The sequence below is a fragment of the Colletes latitarsis genome, chromosome 11 (genome assembly GCF_051014445.1).
Source record: "Colletes latitarsis isolate SP2378_abdomen chromosome 11, iyColLati1, whole genome shotgun sequence".
Classification (NCBI taxonomy): domain Eukaryota; kingdom Metazoa; phylum Arthropoda; class Insecta; order Hymenoptera; family Colletidae; genus Colletes; species Colletes latitarsis.
Window position 1 is genome coordinate 5,635,141 of NC_135144.1, and position 26,074 is coordinate 5,661,214.

At 33.3% G+C, this 26,074-nt stretch overlaps 2 protein-coding genes across 6 annotated transcripts in view; both read left to right on the forward strand.

Annotated features, from left to right (window-relative positions):
• Positions 1 to 26,074, forward strand: part of Glurib (Glutamate receptor IB) — a 999,595-nt gene that overhangs the window by 958,357 nt on the left and 15,164 nt on the right. The gene's annotated exons all lie outside the window — the stretch shown is intronic.
• Positions 1 to 26,074, forward strand: part of LOC143347975 (adenosine receptor A1) — a 397,642-nt gene that overhangs the window by 199,460 nt on the left and 172,108 nt on the right. For 2 of the 5 annotated variants that reach the window (XM_076777686.1, XM_076777687.1), the window contains exon 2: positions 8,774 to 8,808. The exons of the other annotated variants lie outside the window; for them this stretch is intronic. The gene's annotated coding sequence lies outside the window, so the exon portion shown is untranslated. The remainder of the gene's footprint in view (positions 1 to 8,773; positions 8,809 to 26,074) is intronic. 5 annotated transcript variants of the gene reach the window in all.

The window sequence follows — 26,074 nt, forward strand, 5'->3', positions numbered from 1 at the left end:
GCATTTTTTATTTTGAACGTTAATTATATTTCTATATTGTTAAACTTAACACAAGATATTGGTATTATTAATTATTTATGCTCTTCATGTGGCAGTGTTTTGAAATATTCATGATGCACAGGAGGTATATAAGGTAATACCTTATATTTTTCGTATGTAATAGGCTTGGTATCGTGATACAAAGGCGCCAGGTCGATTTTTTCAAATTTTAGCGGTCTTCCCCGACATGTAGGTGATAAATTTAGAGTCTTCAATTCTGTGTCCTCGATTGATGTTTTATATGAAATAGTATACGGTGCAGTTTTGCAGAATCTCATCCAACATATTTGCAACCAATTTACTTTTCCTCCATTAGTGTTTCTTCTTATCTGTTTTTTAATTGCGTTTTGTAGATTTTTTGTTGAAACGAAATTCTCTCGTTTCATTTCGTGTAAAATAAATTTATTACGTCGCCTACATTGGTTTATAACGTCATAATAATCCTGTGGTGTGTCCAGGAAATTCTTTTTTCGTAATGCCATTTCTATGATACCAAAATCTGCATCGTTTGGAAGATACGAATATCCGGAGAGTAAAAATTGATGATCAATTACCTCAATGTTATTTTCCAAAGACTGGACAACCCTCAACCACATCAACGCCATTTGTAAATTTCAATTTTGCCCAGTACACGTATCACTATATGCAATAACATAAGTATGGAAATTGGACTTACACCACTTTCATAATCAATGGTTACGTAATTTCTTTTACTGGCAAATTTTAAATTGAACAAAGCATTAGCATTTTTTAAGATATTAAATACTAACTAGTTATAAACAAAAAGTTTACACTAAATTAAGCATAAATCACATCATATCTCATTTTTTTTTAAAAAAGGACTTACACCACTTTCAAAATAAACGGTCCATATATTTGGGAGTCACTGTATACACGAGGTTTAAAGTAGTGGTATTATGGTACTACCACTGTTGTCAAACAGCACTCACGAACCCTACGTATTTTGAGCACACATCAACGGCACGAGGCAGAAGTAAATACGTCCTGTCGCGTCGGCTGTCGAAACAAGACTCAGGTTTATACTTTTGTTGACTGTTTTTTTCGATAGAATGCCGCATTCTGTTTTGGTCTCAAGGTTTCCATTTTCGAAGGATTGGAGCATACAGATGTTTGCTTACTTCCAATATTCTTGTTTGTGACGTCAGACATCGCTGAATCAGTTGTCTTATAACTTTCGAACAGCGAAGTTTATTTATTTGTTCAGTAATTTTAGGTGTTATACGTGTCATATCAAGTTTATATGCGTTATATCAAATAATGATGCAAGAAGAAAGGACTAATCTGTTAGATAGTGATTTAGATTCTTATTTACAAGAAATAATACGCGCAGCAGAATGGAAATCTCTTCTTGACGGAAGATTTTTTCAAGTAATACCTGGACAATCAAACTTAAAGGGATTCATAACTGCTATTTGCAAGAAATGTACAACTGAAGAACTTAAAATAAAGGGATCTTCCAAAGCGACATAAAATTTCCGATCACACTTAAGATGAATACATGGAGTGGAGGAACATAATGAATTTATTAAATATAAAAAATTAAAGTTATGTAAGGAAAGAGTTGAAGGAGCAAACAGATCCTTTTCTATAACTGAGAATATTTCTACGTATTCGCGTAAATTATGCTATTGTCGACAACAGTTTGAACAGGATATCATCAATTTTGTTATTGATTCCTTTGTATCGTTGGCTATTGTAGAAAATGAAAAATTTAGAATTATTTCTAAAAATATAGGTATCAGTCGTAGAACATCATGCAGGAGGATTTTTTCCAGAACGATTTGAAATTTTTTAATTTTGTCGAAAAATTTCACACTTTCTCGAATTTTTTTCTCCAAAGTGGGTAGGCATTGGAGGGTATGTTTATTCACCAAAAATGATTGTAATTGACCCCCGCAACCGAAAATAATTTTTCCAGAACGATTTGAAATCTTTTTTTTTCGCTGAAAAATTTAGATACTTATGCTCTTCGATTTTTCTTAAATATTCGTTTTTAGTTTTTAATAATTTTGTTTGACACCCTAAAGAAAAATTGTCTAATACTTTTTTGTAGGTGCCCATGGGCTCTGCTCCAGAAAAAAATTTCAATGAGATACCTTCACTATTGTAGGACTTATGGCCGTTTAAAAATTGGACCACTTTTATGGGGTTTTTCACATTTTACGGGATCAAGGAGCAACTTTTCCAATATTTTTAGAATTCTTACATATTTTCTACTAAAATACGCGTTGATTGCTTTTTTAAACATTAAAATCCTTCAATCTGTTCAGAAATTATGACGTTTTAAAGATATGCATGAAATTTCAGGGTAGTATTTCTGGCCTCACATTAGATTTTCGGTAAAGAATTTTTTTCTTGAAAGTGCGTAGGATTTCGTGGTATATCTATTCACCAAAAATGCTTGTAATTGACCCCTGTAACTACACATAATTTTTTTAGCATGATTTGACAGTTTTTAATTTCATCTAAAAATTTCAGTACCTACTCGAATTTTTTTCTCGAAAGTGGGTAGGATTTCAGGTCTATGTGTATCCACCAAAAATGATTGTAATTAAGCCCAGCAACCAAAACTAATTCTTTCAGAATGATTCGAAATTTTTTAATTTAATTTTGTTAACTTTTTAACGAAGCCTCCATCAACAAATTAGTATTCTTGATTTCCGTCTTATTTTGGCCTCTAGAATCTCCCATTAAAATTTTTCCCAGGGGTGGCCGAATACCCTGTATAGATGAAAAACCAAATGCATTCCAGAATCCTGTTGAATACTGCTATTCTGTTAAAAATGAACCAAGATGCCATATTTGTGGTGACGTGGCAATAATTAAATTCGCATGGTGTAAGAAATCTTTATGTTTCAAACATTTTTTTGACGAGTACCACTATTATCGAAACTACATAGAATAATTGCTATACACACTGTATGCATTTATAATTTATAAATCGCTCCATCTTTGCCACGATGTCATAGGTGGGTAATAAAAACAATTAATCTTTTCATTGCTGTTAAGAAACTTGTCACTGTTATTGTTACTTGTTACTTGTTATTGTATAATTTAGTGCAAGCCTACAGTGCTCCATTAAAATCAAAGTTAGAACGGCTACTACCATAGTGGATGTACGCGCAAGGTGTAAATCATCACAATCTGCAAAACTGTAAGAGGCTATTTTAAAATGTTACATACCAATGGATTTGGAATAAAATGCTCGTCATTTTTTGTCATTATGAAAATTTCAATAAAATGAAAAATTAAGTTAATAAATTGTTTTTTGTTATAAACAAATTGTATTTTGTTAAATTTTTTAACACCATGTTACTGTACATAAGAAACCATTAACCTCGCCCACTAACAATTTTTTCGTATGTCTTTCCGTTTTCGAGATAGTCATTTCGAGACAAAACTTCAATGGCTGGTTTCACCCCTTAAACTCAAGTTACCACAGCTAAAAAAAAATACGTGTCGATTATTTTTGGCGGTTTTATAAGTTGCAAAATGTACAGTACATTTGTACTACTGCTGATATTTGGTACTCGAAACAACGGCGACTTTTCGGAATCACAGCTCATTGGATTCATAGAAACACATTTGAAAGAAGATCGCTGGCAACAATATGAGATGGACCTAAACAAAAATCTCTTACAGATTAACTTTTTGAAGAGAGAGTCTTGCTCAAAGCAAATTGTCGTAATGATTTCATGAAATAAAATCTCCTTGTTGATTATCTTCAGGATTATTTCTTGTAATCAATTTGAAATAAAGAATTAACGAAATAACTCATTATTTGAAATCGCTTTATCTCAAATACCTCGACATTATTCTTATTTTCAAATAAAGGTACAGAAAATAAAGGTCTAAAATAAATTATTTCAAATAGTTATTTCTTATTTTTATTTCAAATGAAATTTGCCCAGATCTGTTCTGTACTGCCTACAGCATCCTCCCACTACCCAAATCATATCCACAATTTCTCTCAGTGACTTAGAAATCTAACTAACAGATTAACAACAGACATACGAGTCAATAGAGTAACGTTTGTCTACAAACATTCATAAGAACACGATATGAAGAAGATGCGTCGTATTAACTTAATTCTATACTACAATTAAAATGTCTTCTAAATTAATAATATGTGGTTTAGCACTTTTATTTGTAAAATAACCAGTCGCATCAATTGATACGTAACAAAAATATGCAATTTCATTTAAGAAAATAAAGTTGATCTTCATATATCCTTTATACGTCGACTGAGAAAAAAAACCACATCAGATTATATGCTTCCTCAAACCACCAAACTTTTTCTGTAACATTATTTCGTGTCATCAATAGTTTCGGAGATATTCAGCTCGATTTCAAGATCGATTTAAATGGGACACCATATATAATCTAAAAGGACGATAGGCATTTCAGGGTCAAGAAACCGATTAAATTAATAAAAATGCGAAATGGACTGGCGAAGAGTAATATATTTGAACTTGAAAGTAATAATCGAAACAAATGAAGTTGCGAAAGTAAGTCATTATAATGACATATTGTTAAAAAAAGGGGCTCAGTGGGAAGCCACTATAGCAATGCATCGTTCCGAATGATGACATTGACAAGTGGTTCTTAATTTTTTGTTCTCCTTGCGAACTCCTTCCTTAGAATGGCGTTTTAAGGCATTAAATCAATGTCTTCAAAATTAGTGTTTCGCTAAACTCCAAAAATGCTTGACTAAATAAAAGTTTCTATTAAACACACAAGAACTGTAACGACGTGAAATATATTTCGATGCTTGCAAATTTCTTTTCCTGAAAATAACAGAAATACATATTAAAGCCTAATACGTAGCTATCGTCGTTTCAAAGTATCGAAAGGGTAAATTTAATATTTGTAATAGTCCTGTGGGTGGCTCTATTGCGAGTGAGGACTGTATTTCCTACTTTGTGCCATTAGCGCGAAGAAAAGTTGAATCTGAAGAAAAGTTTTATGGCAGTGCCGTGAAACTTCTGCTTTAAATGGAAAAGCTTTTAACGTGATTTTCTTGGGTTATCGTAAATTTCGTCACCGAAGTTGGTGTCATCGCGCGACCCCTATAAAGATTCATACGAGTAGAAATCGGAAGGTGCCAAGAAATTGTTATAGAAGGTAAGTAGTGGTAAGAGGGGATGGGGGGAGGGGACGAAAATACCATTTATTTTTCCCGCTGAGTTCGGCAAAATCATGGGGAGACGCTGATTTTCGACAGAGAATTGATTCATTGATGAACAAGCGTAACTGATTCAATCGAAACAATGCAACGATAAATTAAACGTTCTATTGGGACATTCTACTGGACAAGAGATGCAACATTTTCAATGAAATCCTTTCCTTTCAATGTAAATTTCAACTTCTCTCAATTTAATGAAATTAGATTTTATGTTGATATTAAGTAATATTAAATGACAAGACTTTTCACTATGGAACTAAAACAATTAAATCTCAAATTGAAATATTAAAGGAAATTTTGTGCCAAAAGACATAAATTTCAGCGAGGTTACGAAAATAAGAATTAAGACGAATGTTAAGAGGTACAGTTTACAATTGTCTAAAATTGTGTAGTTATTTTTACTGATTGGAGTTGGTAGCGCTGGAACGGGGATATGATGGGGAATACCGGAGTAGAGCGTCCATGTAGAGGGTAATTTGCGTTGAGCAGAAACACGTGTAGAAATACCTATGTACGTTCATTGTTAAAATGGAAATAATAATAAGTTGTTTAGAATTGTTTAGAATGAACCAAACAAAATGCCAACACTATTACCGTTACTAATGTGATATGTATATATTTTATGACTTCATTCTAGCACAATGGAAAAAGTAATAAATATGTTTAGTAATAAGAATTAATAGCAATTGCACGTAAACATCGTTTACTTTTCGTACTGTTGTTAAATATAGAAAGGGGGGACGGTAAATAACAGCTTGCATACCAAATTTACACGAACAGAAAGCACTTGAAGTATGCAAGAGGAATGTAGGAGTATTGCGAAACGCTTTAAAAACACGCATTTTTCGGAATGCTACAAACTGCGTAGAATGTAATATCCATAAAAGCAGTTGTGGAATGCGTTTTAGCTTTAAATCACTCCTATAACTTACAATGGTATTTAATCAGAACAATTATGCGTTCTAACAAATGCTACAAATTAAAGAATGTACTTTTTCACTTATTTTCTAAAAGAATTTCGACTGTTCGTTAATATTAAATATTGTATGCATATACGTGTCAAGATTAATGACAGAGTTGGGTGTTAATCCACCAATAATCGAAATAATCGTTAATCGCTCGTGTCGATTGACGATTTAATTAGTTGCTGATCATTTTCAACCATAGTTGATAAAATAAATAGTTACTCTTATCCATTTCAATTGTAATCGTTGATCGTAAATTATGATACAATTTCATCTAACAATGAGTAGCAAGTGAAAAATAATGAGAAACTTTCATTAAAGTTCTATTACAAGCAGTATAATTTATGGCACGGAATAGTCCAGCTCGTTGAACATTATTACTCGATAAACAGAAGATTAATTAAGGTAAACCAATAATTTTATAATTGCATATCACGATGCGCTCTAGTTATTTCGTTGAAAAGAAAAATTCAAGAATCTTGGTGTATTCTTTTATCGATAGAATGTAGCCAATAATTATTAGAGGAATTAGCCAAGATTAATCATTGTGCACGAAAGAATCCAGCATATATTACACATATTTGCTTCATGCTTCGTGGACCATACAAAAAAAAAACGTTATAACTCGTTATTGTTTCGAGGCCAAAGTTGCAATTAATGTATATGCCAGTTTGTGTACATCTAATATATGCATAGTACGAAAAGTCGAAGTGAACTAACAAGGGACCATCCCGAGGTGTAAATTTCCAATTTTGATGAAACTTCGCAATTATGTAGTTCTCATAAATCTATTACACACGTATTTTTTGTAGTTGCTAATATTTATTTTAAGGGGTTGAAATCAGCCCTCAAAGTTGGGGCTTCAAAACATACTTTGTTGAATATCTCGGAAACTATTAAAGATAGGCGTGTGCTTCAAATGGATGAAATTTATGTTTTTAAACAGCGAATTTGATGGTATAAAGAGATTTGCAAAACTTTTATTTGTTTAAACAATATGTTAAAAAATAGCACATTTTTTTATTTTTCTCGTTGGATATTAATGATTTTTTTTCTCCATTTGTACAGAGAAACTACACATCGATGTACAAAATACGGATAAATTGGAATTTTGATTTTTTCACAATAAAGAAAGATTTTATATTTATAATTTTTTTCGTATTTCGTGTTGTACGAAGTACCAGATCGCATACAGGGTGTTCGGTCACCCCTGGGAAAAATATTAATGGGAGATTCTAGAGGCCAAAATAAGACGAAAATCAAGACTACCAATTTGTTGATGGTGGCTTCGTTAAGAAGTTATTAACGTTTAAAATTCCGCCAATACTGAATTTTTTTCTCGAAAGTCGGTAAGATTTCGGGAGTATGTTTATTCACCGAAAATGATTATAATTGAACCCCGCAACCGAAAATAATTTTTCCAGAACGATTTGAAACTTTTCAATTTCGCCGAAAAATTCAGGCACCTACCCCCTGTTGATTTTCCGTAAAAATTCGTTTTTGATTTTCAATAATTTCGCTTGACGTCCGACAGAAAAGTTGTTTAATACTTTTTTGTAGGTACCTATGGGCTCTACTTCAGAAAAAAGTTTCATTGAAATATATTTACTATTATAGGAGTTATGGTTGTTTGAAAATTGGACCATTCTTATGGGGTTTTTCTAACATTACGGGGCCAAGGAATAACCTTTCCAATATTTTTATAATTGTTACATATTCTACACTAAAATACGCGGCGTTTGGCTTTTTGAACATTAAAATCGTCCAATCCGTTCAGAAGTTATGGTGTTTTAAAGATTTGCATGAAATTTACGGGAAGCATTTTTGGCCTGAAATTATATTTTTGGTAAGGAATTTTTTTCTCGAAAATGGTTAGGATATCGAGGGTATGTCTATTGACCAAAAATTATTATAATTGGTCCTTGCAATCAAAATTAATTTTTTTAGAACGATTTAAAATTTTTTAATTTTGTTGAAAAATTTCACACCTTGAATTTTTTTCTCCAAACTGGGTAGGATTTCCGGGGTATATCTATTCATAAAAAATGATTATAATCGACCCTTGCAATCGGAAATAATTTTTTTAGAACGATTTGAGATTTTTGAATTTAATTGTTAATAACTTTTTAACGAAGCCTCCATCAACAAATTGGTATTCTTGATTTTCGTCTTATTTTGGCCTCTAGAATCCCCCATTAAAATTTTTCCCAGTGGTGGCCCAACACCCTGTATATGCAGTTGTCGAACTGTTTATTTTAAAAGAAACAAGAAAAATTTGCATAACGATAGACGCAGTTTAGCAAATTGTAACGTGATTTATACAGAGTGTGCAGCATATTTAGAATACGTGTTTGTTGAAAACGAATAAAGAATTACAGCAGTGCATAGAAATGAATAAAACAGTATAATATATCATAGGGAACTTAATGAATTCTAAAATGGTTTTCTCAGAGGGCTGCTTTGCAAATCTCTAATCGATTAATTTATTCGTTTCATCTGTTTTTGCTGGTTTTTAACCCATAGAATATTGTGTATTTATGAACTCCTCGATTTTGTGTTACAGAAACTGTGGCGTTGAAATACATGCGGTTCGAAAAAGTAAGTTTGAAATATTTCTACTTAAAAATTACTTATACCTAACGATATAGTCTCGTGCTTTCTTTGATTCACAAAATTAATACATTTATTAGTTTGAACGAACAATTGATAAAATGTTTTCGATCCTTAAGGTTCGAATCTTTGTCAAGTTTCACGAAGGTTATCTGAAATAATAATCAATTTCTCGATAAAGTAAAAATACGAAAGATATTAACACTAGATTTACGGGCATTGATCGCACGTATATTTATTGATACCTTTCATGTTGTCGGTTACTTTAAAATACGATTTTTCTTTTAATTAGAATATGCATTCATGCCATTGCATCAAACAAATTCAACATAAGTTGTTAAAAAATAATATTTACGCGTTCTGCAATTTTAAATATGGAATCTGACATCCGTCAAATTGACGGCTTCCGTAAATCTAGTGTTAATAACAGTGAGCGGAATTATACGATATAAATATCATGTTTTGTCGTGGACTGTTTGTACCATAATCTTGGTATTATCTTAAAAGACACAAACGATTTGTTATTATGTCCATCGATGATATAAAAAGTAAAATTAAAATTATTTGCTCAAATATAAATGCTATATGACTTAGAAACGTAATAAAAAATGTTAAAAATCAACTAAAATTAACAAAGATGTATATGTCACAATACTTTGCGGCACACTATCCTAATAAAACTAATATTTCCTTTATTACACTTTTTTAAGATTTATTTCAATCATTTTTTAGAATTTTAACAAATAATAAATATACAGGGTGTTCGGCCACCCTGGGAAAAATTTTAATAGGAGATTTTAGAGGCCTAAAATAAGACGAAAATAAAGAATATCAATTTGTTGATGGAGGCTACATTAAAAAGTTATTAACGTTTAAAGTTCCGCCCGTACTGAATTTTTTTCTAGAAAGTGGGTAGGATTTTGAGGGTATGTCTATTCACCAAAAATGCTTGTAATTTATCTCTGTAACTAAATATAATTTTTTTAGTATGATTTGAAATTTTTTAATTTCGTCTAAAAATTTTTTCACCTACTGAATTTTTTTTTCGTAAGGGCGTAGGATTTCGGGATATGTCTATTCACTAAAAATGATTGCAATTGACCCCCGCAACTAGAAATAATTTTTTCAGAATGATTTGAAATTTTTGGATTTAATTTTTTAATAACTTTTTAACGAAGTGTGAATCAAGAAATTTATATTCTTAATTGTCGTCTTATAAGCCTGGAGATGGTTATATTTTACTTCTTATAAAGTTCGGTTTTGTTATATGTTAACAAAAACATTCATGTAATCAAGAAAATTTCGCTCCGTAAATCAGAATTGTTGATGTTAGTATGATTTAAAATTACAGAAATCTCCTGAACGGGCAAATTTTGTTTGTCTTCTATTAAATTACAAATTTTATGCATATCAATTTCAAAATATCGAATGGTGCGAACTCATGAGCGATCTAATATTTCTCATTCTATCTTCACGGGGTCATCATTAATAAATTGGTGAGGATTTTTTGATGAAAATAAGTCCGAACACGATCTTTGTCCGTTTATTTTTAATTACACAGTGAAAACCCTCCATACCTAAACAACAATTATTTAAATATCCTACTATTAGAAGGTTCTGTTTGTAGGGTTCTTTTTATTAATTGTATGTCTGGTGAGTGAATGTAGTGTGAAGTAGGATTAATGTTGGTAACACTGACACGGGAGGGAATCTACAGTGTGGCCAGATCTGGTATAATTGAGTGCATCGAAATCGACATTAGTAACGACGAACTTCTTTAGAGTCTAACGGAGTGGTCGGGATAGCAGACATATATTACCGCATGACCCACGTATACATGAGTTTAACACTTTGCACAACTTCGGGAAATCAATAAAGAACGCAAGTGTGAGCCTTTCCTTCTTGCTCTTGAAAAAGAGAAACAGCTGAAATACGACCTCGCGATAATGGGCATACGATTCCAAGTCTCGACTGCCCCAGCATTTTTACTTTACGATCTATGTAAGGTATAAGGAAAGTACCATAATTCCTCTTGAGTCACATCGCTGAGTAAAGGCCGTGCAAAGTTGGGGTACTCTAAATTGCAAACATTAGGACACGCCCTTACTCATCGACACTAGGACTCATTCGATGATTACTAGAGTAGTCAGCCGCCACCCTCTCCCCTCTTACTACAAACAGATAAATAGGGACAAAACCTCGAAAAAGGGCATATTTGTTTTCACTCAAAACTGTAGTCCAACCGGTATTAAACTGATCTACGTCACTAACTCGTGCTCTTCCTTGGACTTCAACATAAATTTGGTGTCAGAAGTGGGATCGATTCGGCACATCGCGTACTCAGAAGGAACGTTCGCGAACGGTCCGGCTTCAATTTTGATGAAACTTCGTACACTTATAAAGCAGCCAAAAATAATCGACACGTATTCTTTTTAGCTACGGTAACTCGAGTTTAAGAGGTAAAACCACCCCTTGAAGTTTTGGCTCGGGACAACTATCTCGAAAACGGAAAGACATACGAAAAAATTGTTAATGGGCGAGGTTAATGGTTTCTTATGTACAATAACATGGTGTTAAAAAATTTAACAAAATAAAATTTATTAACTTAATTTTTCATTTCATTGAAATTTTCATAATGACAAAAAATGACGAGCATTTTATTCCAAATCCATTGGTATGTAACATTTTAAAATTGTCTCTTACAGTTTTGCAGATTTTGATGATTTACATCTTGCGCGTACATCCCCCATGGTAGCAGCCGTTCTAACTTTGATTTTAATGAAGCACTGTAGGCTTGCACTAAATTATACAGTAACAAGTAACAAGTAACAATAACAGTAACAAGTTTCTTAACACCAATGAAAAGATTAATTATTTTTATTACCAACCTATGACATCATGGCAAAGGTGGAGCGATTTATAAATTGTAAATACATACAGTGTATATAGCAATTACTCTATGTAGTTTCGATAATAGTGGTACTCGTCGAAAATATATTTGAAACATAAAGATTTCTTACACCATGCGCATTTAATTATTGCCAGGTACACAAATATGGTATCTTGGTTCATTTTTAACAGAATAGCAGTACTCAACAGAATTCTGGAATGCATTTGGTTTTTCATCTGTACAGGGTATTCGGCCACCCCTGGGAAAAATTTTAATGGGAGATTCCAGAGGCCAAAATAAGACGGAAATCAAGAATACTAATTTCTTGGTGGAGGTTTCGTTAAAACGTTAACAAAAGTAAATTAAAAAATGTTAAATCATTCTGAAAGAATTATTTTTGGTTGCGGGGCTCAATTACAATCATTTTTGGTGGATACATATATCCCTGAAATCCTACCCACTTTCGAGAAAAAATTCGAGTAGGTACTGAAATTTTTAGATGAAAGTAAAAAATTTCAAATCATACTAAAAAAATTATATGTAGTTACAGGGATCAATTACAAACATTTTTGGTAAACAGACATACCCCGAAATCCTACGCACTTTCAAGAAAAAAATTCTTTACTGAAAATCTAATGTAAGGCCAGAAATACTACCCTGAAATTTCATGCATATCTTTAAAACGTCATAACTTCTGAACGGATTGGACGATTTTAATGTTTAAAAAAGTAAATTACGCGTATTTTAGTAGAGAATATGTAGAAATTCTATAAATATTGGAAAAGTTGCTCCTTGATCCCATAAAATGTGAAAAACCCCATAAAACTGGTCCAATTTTTAAACGGCCATAAGTCCTACAATAGTGAAGGTATCTTATTGAAATTTTTCTCTGAAGCAGAGCCCATGGTCATCTACAAAAAAGTATTAGATAATTTTTCTGTAGGGTGTCAAACAAAATTATTAAAAATTAAAATCGAATTTTTAAGAAAAATCGACGAGGGGTAGGTGCTTAAATTATTCAGCGAAAAAAAAATATTGCAAAACGTTCTGGAAAAATTAGTTTCGGTTGCGGGGGTCAATTATAATCATTTTTGGTGAATAGATATACCCTCAAATTCCTACCCACTTTGGAGAAAAAAATTCAAAAAAGTGTGAAATTTTTCGACAAAATTAAAAAATTTCAAATCGTTCTGGAAAATTATTTTCGGTTTAAAATTTAAAATTTAAGTTTAAAATTATGTTGTATAATTTAGTGCAAGCCTACAGTGCTTCATTAAAATCAAAGTTAGAACAGCTACTAGCATAGTGGATGTAGGCACAAGATGTAAATCATCAAAATCTGCAAAACTGTAAGAGGCAATTTTAAAATGTTACATACCAATAGATTTGGAATAAAATGCTCGTCATTTTTTGCCATTATGAAAATTTCAATCAATTGAAAAATTAAGTTAATAAATTTTTTTTGTTATAAACGAATTGTATTTTGTTAAATTTTTTAATACCATGTTATTATACATAAGAAACCATTAACCTCGCCCATTAACAATTTTTTCGTATGTCTTTCCGTTTTCGAGATAGTTGTCTCGAGCCAAAACTTCAAGGGGTGGTTTTACCTCTTAAACTCGAGTTACCGTAGCTAAAAAGAATACGTGTCGATTATTTTTGGCTGCTTTATAAGTGTACGAAGTTTCATTAAAATCGAAGTCGGACCGTTCGCAAACGTTCCTTGTCAGTGAAAATCGGAAGTTATATCCGCACTATTACGCGGGTGGCAAAATTATTTGCAAACCGGATCCTAAAATAAGAAAAGGACCATCCAAGGAAGTTGGACGCTCCACATCGGTGTAGTACTTTGGAACTTGAACAAAGGAACCAGTACCAGTAGAGCGACCCGGAATAAGCACGTCCATAAGACGCTACCTCACATACAAATCACCGTAAGTCCGATTCAGACCATTTGCATCATTACAATCTTGCGAACCCTTAAGAGCAATTCTCAAATCTCTATATATCAATCTCCTCCTATTGAAGAATAAAATGGCACAGGCTGGAGAAACTAATACGTGGGGGGCTATCGAATAATGGCAGACTTTCTCATTAGAATTTTTGGTAAAATTAATTCCTGATAACTTCGACGGTGACCGGTACAAATTGCAAAGCTTTATTAAACAAGTAGATATAGCATTTGAACTAGCCAAACCCTTCCAGTTCCAACTGCTTCTAGCATTTGTGAGAAACAGAATAACCGGAAATGCGAGAGAACAAGTAGATATTGCAACTTGACAACCTGAGCGGAAATATCCGAGCTATTGCTAAATTTATATCAAGACGGAAAAAGTTTAGATCAATTATTAGAAGAGCTAAGTAGCATGAGACAAGAACGGAACGAAAACGTAACTGAGTTTTACGAACGATTAGAAGAATTATCATTAAGAACTCTAGGTGTTCTCCATTCGTCAGATTGTAACGAGGATACGCTCGCATGTAGACTCGCTATGGTAAACGAAATTACTCGAAATAGATTTATTTACCATACATACCCTCGAATCTCACAGATGCTTCGATACCGCGAACTCAAAACTATAAGTCAAGCTTTCACCGCGGTGGTAACTGAAGAAAAAATACTAGGATTGCAAAATTCTTATACTACGCGACGTTATGAAACTTGTTTCAGGACTAATCAGTCTACTAGCGAGTGTTACAAAAATACAATTAGACGCCCCGCTCATTTGAACATAAGACCAACTAGTTACAACAGCAACAACCGAGTTTCATCAAATTTCAACCCTTCTTATTCTAACCAAAACACATTTAGCTCGGCACAAACCCAGTACAGTATTTTCTCTATATAAGCTCGGAACTCGTCCACGATATAGGCAAATATCGTATCCCCTCTACTTATCCCCACTACGTACTGTTAGAACCCAGCACTCGCTGTACCGGCGAGTGTGCCTTCCTATTGGCGGTTCCCCAAGATAGCGGCGCGCTTGACGATCGGTCGTCAAACATTGTCATACGATACGGGTCCAAATTACTAAGGCAACACTAGTGCAATAATACAAATTTTTTATTTTTCCTTTTCTTCTTTTGAAACTTTTAACATGTCTGTGGCAGTTTTCTGATTTAACTAAGATCAAGTACAACATAATTTTTATTATTGTTTTTCATAAATTATAATATACATTTGTCCTTTCTTTAAAGTGTATCCTCATCTGAAAAAAGGAATTGTAATTTAATTGACCTATCATTTATTTGCTGAAATTGTGAGACAACTCAGAGTAAAATAAGTTCTTTAAATTCATAAGTTGCATCTTTTTGAGTCATATCACTATTGCAATAAACGAGCGATACATACATACAGTGGCGTGCAAAAGTTCCCGGCCAGATGGATTTTGCAATTTTTCTTTCAAAAGAAAAACGTTAAGAAATTTTTATTACTATCATATATAAGGGCATATTACGTGAAAGGATACTACAAAACAAATCGGCGCTATTTATTTTTCTTAGGTGTTTATTTGCAGAATAAGTAAATTAACGTGTTCAAAAGTTCCCGGCCAGTGTGTTTAATAAAAAAAATAGTTTAGCGATACATTATTTAACATATTATGACTAATATTTCGTAGCCATGCCTTTTGCAGCAATAACAGCAACACAGCGACGAGGCATGGATTTAATTAACCGAGTAATGTAGTCGTGTGGTATTTTGTTCCACTCTTCCATTAAATTTTGAAAAAATTGTTTCTTATTAGAACTTCTATGATTTTTCATTCGACGTTTCATCTCTCCCCAAAGATGCTCAATTGGATTTAAGTCGGCAGATTGAGAAGGCCAGTCTAAAACTTGTACTTTATTTGTAGACAACCACCCTTTTACGATTTTAGATGCATGTTTGGGGTCGTTATCATGCTGAAAGATCCAATTTTCAGGCATTTTTCTTTCAGCATATGGTAGCATATGAGTTTCTAAAATCTGTCTATACATGACACCGTTCATAATACCCTCAATTTTTATAAGAGGACTAAGTCCTTGAGCAGAGAAAGCTCCCCATACTATAATGTTTCCTCCGCCATGTTTAACAGTTGGTGTTTGGTACCTGGAATCATTTCTTGTGCCAACTGGACGTCGTACGTATTGTCTTCCATCGCTGCCGAATAAATTAAATTTAGATTCATCCGAAAAAAGAACAGCTTTCCAATTTTCAACAGTCCAGTTACAATACTTTTCAGCAAACTTTAATCGGGCTACTTTATTTTTCTTATTGATTAGTAGTTTTTTAACACTAACTCTGCCAAATAGTCCTACATCATGTAGTCGTCTTGATACCGTACATCGACTAATATTAGCAACATTTTCCTTTTGTAGTTCTGCTGCAATATCGCTAGCTGTCTTCTTTGAGTCCGCAACTGATTTACGTTTTATGATCCTATCAATTCTTTTGGTGGTCTTTCGAGGCCTTCCACTTCGCAGTCGATCTTTTACGCCATTCCCTGCACGATATCTGTTGATTATATCGTTCACTGTACTTTTCCCGATAGACAATGTTGAAGCAATTTCGCGAGACGACTTTCCTTTTAACGACAACTCTATCACAATTTTACGTACTTCGACAGATGTGTTTCGAACCATGTTTACGTTTCAGCGACTGATTGTCAACTGAAGTAATAATACTACACAATATTATTTGAATGTAAACACTTACTGACCTTTACAGACCTGAATCTGTACATAAATCGAAACTGGCCGGGAACTTTTGAACACCTTAATTTACTTATTCTGCAAATAAACACCTAAGAAAAATAAATAGCGCCGATTTGTTTTGTAGTATCCTTTCACGTAATATGCTCTTATATATGATAGTAATAAAAATTTCTTAACGCTTTTCTTTTGGAAGAAAAATTGCAAAAACCATCTGGCCGGGAACTTTTGCACGCCACTGTACATGTACTGAAGTTATGATACGATTTAACTAGTACATATACAATAATAAATCAACAACGAAATTTATCTTTATTTTTGTTCTTCCTTTTTTTAAACTTCATCAACATATTCGTGACACTTTTCTGATTAAAATGACACCAAATACGATATACAATTTCGATCACATTTACTAACGCAATAAGCGATCAAAGGCATGCATCGCTCAGGTGACTCCACGTCGGCTGTATCGAAACACAGGCGATGTTTACGGGAGCCTATACAGAATCAGTGTTTCATTCTGCGACCTCTACCAAGAGAGGTAGAGGTCAGAATTAGAACACCGATTCGGTATAGGCTCGCATAAACATCGCTTGTGTTTCGCTACAGCCGACCCGAAGCAAAGGAAGCGATAGCAAATTCGGCGATGCTCGGGCGCTCAGTCCCTCTTTGTCATATGCTCGCTGTTCTTTTCTACACTCGCCGCCTCCAGTAGGCGTCAACAAAGTATCAAGAATCGTTTCTCGTCCACGATATAGCCGAGCGTTGAGCCCCGAGAGCGTCGCTTCTATAGAGACAATACTGTATCACCCAATTACATGAAACAGTGTAATTATTGCAAAACCTTCGGACACATTATCAGCGAATGCCGAAAGAGACAGTATAATAATTCTAGAAGGGCTCAAGCACAGAACCCCTCCAGTTATCCCGTTTCCGTCAATAGTAACGTGAATTTTCAAAAACAAAATTTTCGCAACGAACTACACACGTCTCACTCCCCAATTCAACCCACCCAAACGCAGTCACATCTTGTCAATCAAATCACACACCAATTCGACAAATTCTTCATGTAACAGTCTTCAACTCTACCAGGAACGAATTAATATACGTCCTATTTGAATCCAAGACATCGACTTCTAGTGATAAAGTATTCAAATTCCTTGTAGACTCTGGCGCCTCGATCTCATTAATCAAAGCTTCGAGCCTAAGCGACTATAAAATAATAAATCCTACTCCGATATCCTTAAACGGAATTTCCCCTAATGCACCAATCCCAAGCCTGGGAGAAACGAATATAGAACTCGAAATTCGTGGCAGAAATAACAGTGTCCCATTTCATGTAATCCACTCACCAACTGACATCTCTTTCGACGGATTACTAGGAGGCGACTTTCTCAGATCCTTAAAATGTAAAATCGATTATAAATATTCTACCCTTTCTGTCGCAACGATCTCATTCCAAATTCCCTTAGGTTATAATATCCCCCAAACATCCAACAGCATGCTAACTATCCATCCTTGTACGGAAACAATTATTCCAATTAAGTTGAAAAGCCCACATAACATTTGCAAGGGAATCATGAACTCTCAAGAACTAAATCCCGAGGGTTCCCCTCTAGTTCCAAGTGCTATTGTGCAGGCTCAAGGAGGAAACCGTGTCTTTATCACAATTGTTAATACACATACAAAAGACAAACAAATTCCAATCCCCGAACTGCTCCTAGAACCCATACCGCGAGAAGGAAAAATCTATCAACTAGCTCCCGAACTAGAAAATAATCAATTAAAAAATAGACTGCAGTCACTGACAGCAAATATCCGTCTCGAGGATTTAAATTCCGAAGAACGGGCTTCTATTGAATCTATTTGTACCGATTTCAACGACATATTTCATTTACCGACAGATGTATTAACCCATATTACAGCTTGCACTCACGAAATTAAAACAGTAGACGAACAACCCATTCTTGTAAAAAGTTACAGATATCCGGAAATTCATAAGAAGAAAGTCGATAACCAAATAGAAAAAATGTTACAAGAGGGAATAATCAAACCTTCTACAAGCCCATGGTCAAGTCCCTTATTGATAGTCCCAAAAACATCAGATACCCCCGGCGAACGCAAGTGGAGATTAGTAATCGATTAGCGAAAGTTAAACGCGAAAACCATTGGCGATGCGTATTCACTCCCAAATGTAGAGGAAATTTAAAATTTTAGATCAATTAGGCCACGCAGTTTACTTCACAACTCTAGATCTCGCAAGTAGTTACCATCAAATTCTCATGAACCCTCCGCGACTCCCCGAAAACAGCATTCACCACACCGAATGGACACTACGAATTTATAAGAATGCCATTCGGTCTCAAAAATGCCCTAGCTAACATTTTCTCTGGTTTCAATAATAGGCAATGTCTTATATACAGGGTGTTCGGCCACTCCTGGGAAAAATTTTACTAGAGGATTCTAGAGGCCAAAATAAGACGAAAATCAAGAATACCAATTTGTTGATGCAGGCTTCGTTAAAAAGTTATTAACAATTAAATTCAAAAATTTCAAATCGTTCTGGAAAAATTATTTTCGGTTGCGAGGGTTAATTACAATCATTTTTGGTGAATACATATACCTTCGAAATTCTATCCATTTTCGAGAAAAAAATTCGAGAAGGTGTGAAATTTTTGGGTGAAAAAAAAGACTTTCGAATCCTCATGGAAAAATTATTTTTAGTTGCAGGGGTCAATTGCAAGCATTTTTGGTCAACAGACATACCCCCGAAATCTTACTCAGTTTCGAGAAAAAAATTCCTTACCGAAAATATAATTTCTGGCCAGAAATGTCTGCCCGAATTTTCATGCGAATCTTTAAAACGTCATAACTTCTGAACGGATTGGACGATTTTAATGTTTAAAAAAGCAAACTACGCGTGTTTTGGTGGAGAATATGTACAAATAGCAAAAATATTCGAAAAGTTGGTCCTTGACCCCGCAAAATGAGAAAAATCCCATAAAAATGGTCCAATTTTCAAACAGCCATAACTCCTACAATTGTGAATATATTTCAATGAAACTTTTTTCTGAAGTAGAGCTCATGGGTACCTACAGAAAAGTATTCGACAACTTTTCTGTAGGGTGTCAAACAAAGTTACTAAAAGTGAAAAAGGAATTTTTAAGAAAAATCGATAGGGGGTAGCTGCCTAAATTTTTCGACAAAATAAAAAATTTTTAATTAATTCTGAAAAAATTATTTTCGGTTGTGGGGGTCAATTACAATCATTTTTGGTGAATAGATATACCCCCGAAATTCAACCCACTTTCTAGAAAAAAATTCGAGAAAGTGTGAAATTTTTCGACAAAATTAAAAAATTTCAAATCGTTCTGGAAAAATTATTTTCGGTTGCGGAGGTCAATGACAATCATTTTTGGTGAATAGACATAACCCCGGAATCTTGCGCATTTTCGTGAAAAAAATTCAGTACGGTCGGAACTATAAACGTTAATAACTGTTTAACGAAGCCTCAGTTAAGAAATTGATATTCTTGATTTTCGTCTTATTTTGATCTCTAGAATCCCCCATTAAAATTTTTCTCAGAGCCGAACACCCTGTATATACAGGGTAAGGCATTTTAAACAGGTCACCTGAATAACTCGCTTGTTTTCGAAGATAGGAGAAAATGCATTAGACCAAACTTACTTGGTATCGGGGGGCTCATAATCTGGTATTACCAATTTTTCTGTAGGTGGAGGCGTCAAGGAGATATGAAGGTCAACTCGGTTTTTTTAAATGAATCAGTATATTTTTTTACTTACATTCTGATAGAGTGTTTCAAGGCGAATACAATGACTTATTATTAAGGTCATTCAAGGTCATTTAAAGTCAACTGCAATAGAAAATAAATTGTCTCATAGCCCGCGATAGAATAATAAACTTAAAAACCAAAGGTAAAGAACATTATGACAGGAAAAGTAATCCCATTACGTCCAAAGAAAACGATCTTGTCTGCATGCAAGTACAAATTAAACCAGGACTAAACAAAAAACTATCCTAATTTTAAAGGCCTCTACAAAATAGTAAAAGTATATCCTAATAACACCGTCGAACTCCTAATTAGCAAACGGAAACAAAAATATCATACTAAGTAGTCCAGCCGGTATTAAACTGATCTACGCCACCAACTCGGGCTCTTCCTTGGACTCCAACAAATGTATAATTATATATTTCGTTATTATCCAAAACAACATTGGATTACATATAAATGACCTCATTCCTTCCACACTGTTTACGATTTCTAAGTATTTAAATAGAAGGGGTGATAGACACAGGGGTTAAATTCTTAGACACAAATGAACATTTGTGTCATGTTTGATCGAAATCGACGTGTATCAATCAACGGGAAACTGAATTAAATCACAGGATCATCGAGCAGGGTTGATTCGAAAGGAAATAATTTGGCACGTTCACAGTCCATTGACCTGTACATCGACGAGTACAGTACCACTCAAAAGTCTTAGAACACTCAGGCTACATTTCATGTCAGCATAAGAAAAATTATGCTATCGTTAACAAATTTAGAAGAATAATATATCATTGAAGGTTTCGTAGAATAAAGGCATTTGTGTATGGTCAGATACTTTAATATTTTAAGAATATTATGACATTTTAATTAAAACGTGTACTAATTTTAGTAACCCTGCGATTAATCTTCCTATAGTTTCTGTTGTAATGTTTTCACATATTTTTAAGGCAGGTTTCTTAGATGTACAATCGAGTTATTAATAACAACTAAACTTATTGTTACTTAATTTCTTCAAGTTTCATGAAAATTTATTTTTATACATTTTAAATATTATATTTTTTATTTTAGAAATTCATTCATCACTAATTTGCACAACTATAATGTATTACTTCTTCAGCTGAAGTAGTGTCATTATCTTAAACTCATTAAATCGCTTATATTTTGCATTAGAGGGATAATTCATGGTAATGACAATATGAATCGCCTTCTTATTAATTTTGTATTTATACTTGCTTATTGCTGTTTCTTTTTTATTCGCTTTGAAATTATTTACTCAGTGAATGGCATGTTTGAAACTCTATCCTTTATTTTTATTTCGTTATTTCATCGTTCAACTTACAATCAGACAAAATATACAAGCGAACAATTTAGTGGTTATGAAAATCGATTATTGCACTGTTACTTTATTGTATGAATGAATGATTGTTACTTAATGATCCGTGTAATTAACTAATGGAATATGACTATTTTGCAATGAAGTGGTAATTGTAGCTGTTTACTGTATATCAAATTGTCGTAGCGAATATCAGGAAATACTGTAGGAAATGTCAAGTGAAAAAGGTTGTATCAGCACAGGTCTGACTCACTATAATTAATAAATATCAGACCGCAGATTTTATGGAATACCCATCAGTTTGCAAAATGATATGCTTAGGATTTTCTTGATAATACGATATTCCATCAATTCTGGAGCATCAGACGTAGCGGTACTCAATATAATGTTGAAAAATATTATTATTTTTTACATAAAACATTAGTGTGTAATCTGAAATATATTTATTTACTTTTAGATGAATTTATACAGTAAAATTAAATTCACAAACAATATTCTTATAATTCTCATAATACAGTAGTTTTTTTCCTCTCGATATTGTTTGCTGAATCATCGTTACTAATTCCTGAACTACAACAACAAACTGAACGTTGCAAGTCTGGTCATTAAATGTTCATATACAAATGAATCATCTATACTCCATTAACTATAAAAATGCGATACAACAGAATAGATTGACGATTGCTACTGAACGTGTTAAAAGGCGTAACATTATTAACAAATCAATTTTTACTATTTTTTAATTAAGTTACCATACGAAAATCATGTAATTTGTAAAAAGCTAGATATGTGCTTTCATTTCTGAACAAATTTAGAATCCACAGAATAAACAAACTCTTAATGTATCTCATTTTCGTATCGCGATCAAGCCTAATAGAAGTAACAATCGACAATTCAATCGTACTTTCTTCGATAACGTTCACGTCACGGTGAATGAGCAAACGTTAACAAGGGATCCCTATATACAGAGAGTTCCCCACACCTGGGAAAAATTTTAATGGGAGATTCTAGAGGCCAAAATAGTACAAAAATCAAGAATACTAATTTGTTGATCGAGGCTTCGTTGAAAAGTTATTAACGTTCAAAGTTCCACCCGTACTGAATTTATTTCTAGAAAGCCGGTAGATTTTCGGGGGTATGGCTATCCTCCAAAAATTATTGTAATTAATCCCCGCAACCGAAAATAATTTTTCCAGAACGATTTGAAATTTTTTTTTCGTCAGAAAATTTAGGCACCTACCCCCGTCGATTTTTCTTAAAAATTCGTTTCTAATTTTTAATAATTTTTTTTGACATCCTACAAAATAGTTGTTCAATACTTTTTTGTAGGTACCTATGAGCTCTATTTCAGAAAAAAGTTTCAATAAAATACACTAACTATTATAGGAGTGTATTACTATTTTTTTATATCTTTTGTTGTTTACGACTTATAAGTACGTACATAGAAAGTGCAGTTGGGATAAAAGGGTTGATATCTCCCTCAAAGTGTAAAACAGGCACGAACGAATTACATCTGTCTTCTTAGATAGGTCTAATTAATGTTTATGCAAAGTTTCATCAAAATCGGAGTGTATCAGTTTGCGATGTTTCCTTGTGAGCTTGTATTTTCAAATGTTTGGATGCCTCCATTTTAAACAAACTTGAATCCGAAAAGCGGTTCGTGTAATCAAAAGTAATTTTTTCAGTATGATTTGAAATTTTTTAATTTAATTTTTCAATAACTTTTTAATGAAGCCTCAGTCAAGACATTGATATTCTTGATTTTCGTCTTATCTTGGTCTTGAGCATCTCCCATTAAAATATTTCCCAATGGTGGCCGAACACCCTATATAATAAAGCAAGGGGATACATATCTATGAAAGTATAACATCGTGAAGACTGCTAACTTCGAAGTTCTCTCAGAAAATTTATAGTTAAACGAGCTAATTACATCCTTGAAAGTTTATGACATCGATAATTACATTATCGGATTACACGAAGGTTATTATAGCGATTTTTCAAGGATATTATCACATTAGTGGCCATTAATTTGTCATTAGCATAGTTGTTTTAATTATTAAGTCAGTCGTAATTTATATCAATTAGAAGTCATTGAATTCATTCACCGTGCAACTGTCCTTTTTTTTATTTGAAATAAAAAGTTTTTAGAGAAGTTTTGCGTTTGCTCGATACTCGAGGAAGATAACTTTATTTCCTTCACGTTTGCCAGTTCCAGACACATAAATACAACTTGTACATTGGACAGAAAAGAGTAAACTGAGCACCGTGAATATTTCAGTGTAACGAGTTTTTTCTTTATTTCGCCCTCGAAACGCGTATGCCGTATCAATTTTTAATTGGGACAATGGAACCAGTGAACAAATGTACTTACATCTTGAAAGTTACGAGACAAATACGCACACTTTTCTTCGTTTAAATATCTACTTTTATCTAAAATAATATCTTAAATAAATATCTACCTAACCCAGTGCTGAAAATACATAATTTGTGTACGGTTCGAAAAGGAAAACATAATAAGGGATGCGAATTTAATAAGATCAACACGTAGCAATTTATTTTGTCGAAAAATGACATTCTTATTTGTTTCGTTTTAAAATATTTGATATATTACGTTCAGTAATGTATAAACGCTCGGTTAACTGAATTTCTATATTTGAAATTTGTATCTAAATAACTATCTTGTCTATTTTTGCTCTCTGCGCGTTATTAGAATAGCGAACGGTCTGGCAGAAACTTTGCCCTGTCGAGCACAGATAACGTTTCAATAGGGATTCAATAACCATTCAATATTCAACTGTTTCAAAGTTGGCCTATTTTTGTCACTCGACTCATTGCGTGATTACTGTCAGCAATGCCTAATCGATAATAAAGTTCAGTGAATTTTAAAGAATTTCTAACACAGAATAAAAATTTTAATCTGCTCCAAGACACAAATTATTATTTCTTAGAACATCGAATCGAGAACGAGACCATTCATGTGCAAATGTTCTTGTTTTCATTTGTACCCGAGTGTTCGTATTCAATTACCAACCAGGTCTGCACTTCTGTATCGTAAGATATCCCTATTGTAGCGAGTATTCTGTTGGTAACACAATTATGCGCATATTTAATTCGCAGTAAGAAAAGCACAATATACCTAGGTGGAGTGTTAAGTGAGATTTACTGCGAGTTATGTAAACTCGAGACCTACTACCTTGTTATATCTCTTTCCTTTGTGTGTTAATCAGTTAGTACTTTCTAGTATACAAAACAAAAATAAGTGTGGGACAAAATGATAGCACACCTGGGAGAATGCTTTGTATTTTAAAATAAACACAGAATAATTTGTCTCTTGTACAGTGACGGATACAAAATAGGAGGGGGAACTGTAAATCTCGTTGATTATCCTCTTCTATGAATCTAGTTACGTTATACTTGTTACTTGTATAATCTGTTTGTTAGGACCGATAATGAGTAGGTAGTCAAACAAGGAAAATCATCCATTTAATGTATGAACTCGTTGAATATAATTCAGCTTAAGTAAGACGTTAAGAAAACATTTTAACCCTCTATGGGCCCGTGTAACTTTCGGATCACATGTTAATATATCGACAGTTTACAAAATAATTTTAGACTGCGGATATTTATGCATTTATGGGAAATTTAAATTTTCAAAAAACTACAGAATGCATTTAATATGCTAAAATATAAGAAATGTTTCAAGTAAGATACGAATTATTATATTTAGGAGTTGAGACAACCCTCTATAAAGTTCCCATTTCATTAATTCTATTAATAAAAATACGAATTTGCATAAAGATCCGCAGTCTACTAATAACAATATTGATGACGGTTGGCAGCATCAAATATCAAAGTGGTTCGTAAGTTTATATTCAAGAAAAAAATTCGGCCCATAGAGGGTTAAACATTATACGAACCGCCTCTCGGATACAGGTTTGTTTAAAATGGAGGCATCCAAACATTTGAAAATACAAGTTCACAAGGGAACATCGCAAACTGATACACTCCGATTTTGATGAAACTTTGCATAAACATTAATTAGACCTATCTAAGAAGTCAGGTGTAATTCGTTCGTGGCTGTTTTGCACTTTGAGGGAGATATCAACCTTTATATCCCAACCGCCCTTTCTATGTACGTGCTTATAAGTCGTAAACAACAAAAGATATAAAAAAATAGTTGAAATAGAAGTTATACCGTTTCTTGAGGTCTATAAAGCTGCGTGTAAATTTTTTTGCAAAATTGAATTCCCCCTCCCTCTATTTTTCGAAAAATTTTCGCTTTTTCTAATCGATAAAAGCGTCCATTTATGATGGATTCAGCGATGTATTACAATGTATAATTATTTTAATTATTCCGTTGGAATTCGCAATTTAAATATTGTTATCTTTCTGCATTGACTGTTGATTCGACCTATACTTGCGACGTTGATACGACCTTTAATAAGTACCATTTCTCTGTTCGTTTTACATGTAATTTACATAATTGTAAGATCAATTCCATCAACATACGATGAAGTTCATTTATTTTGTAGAATTTCTACAATAT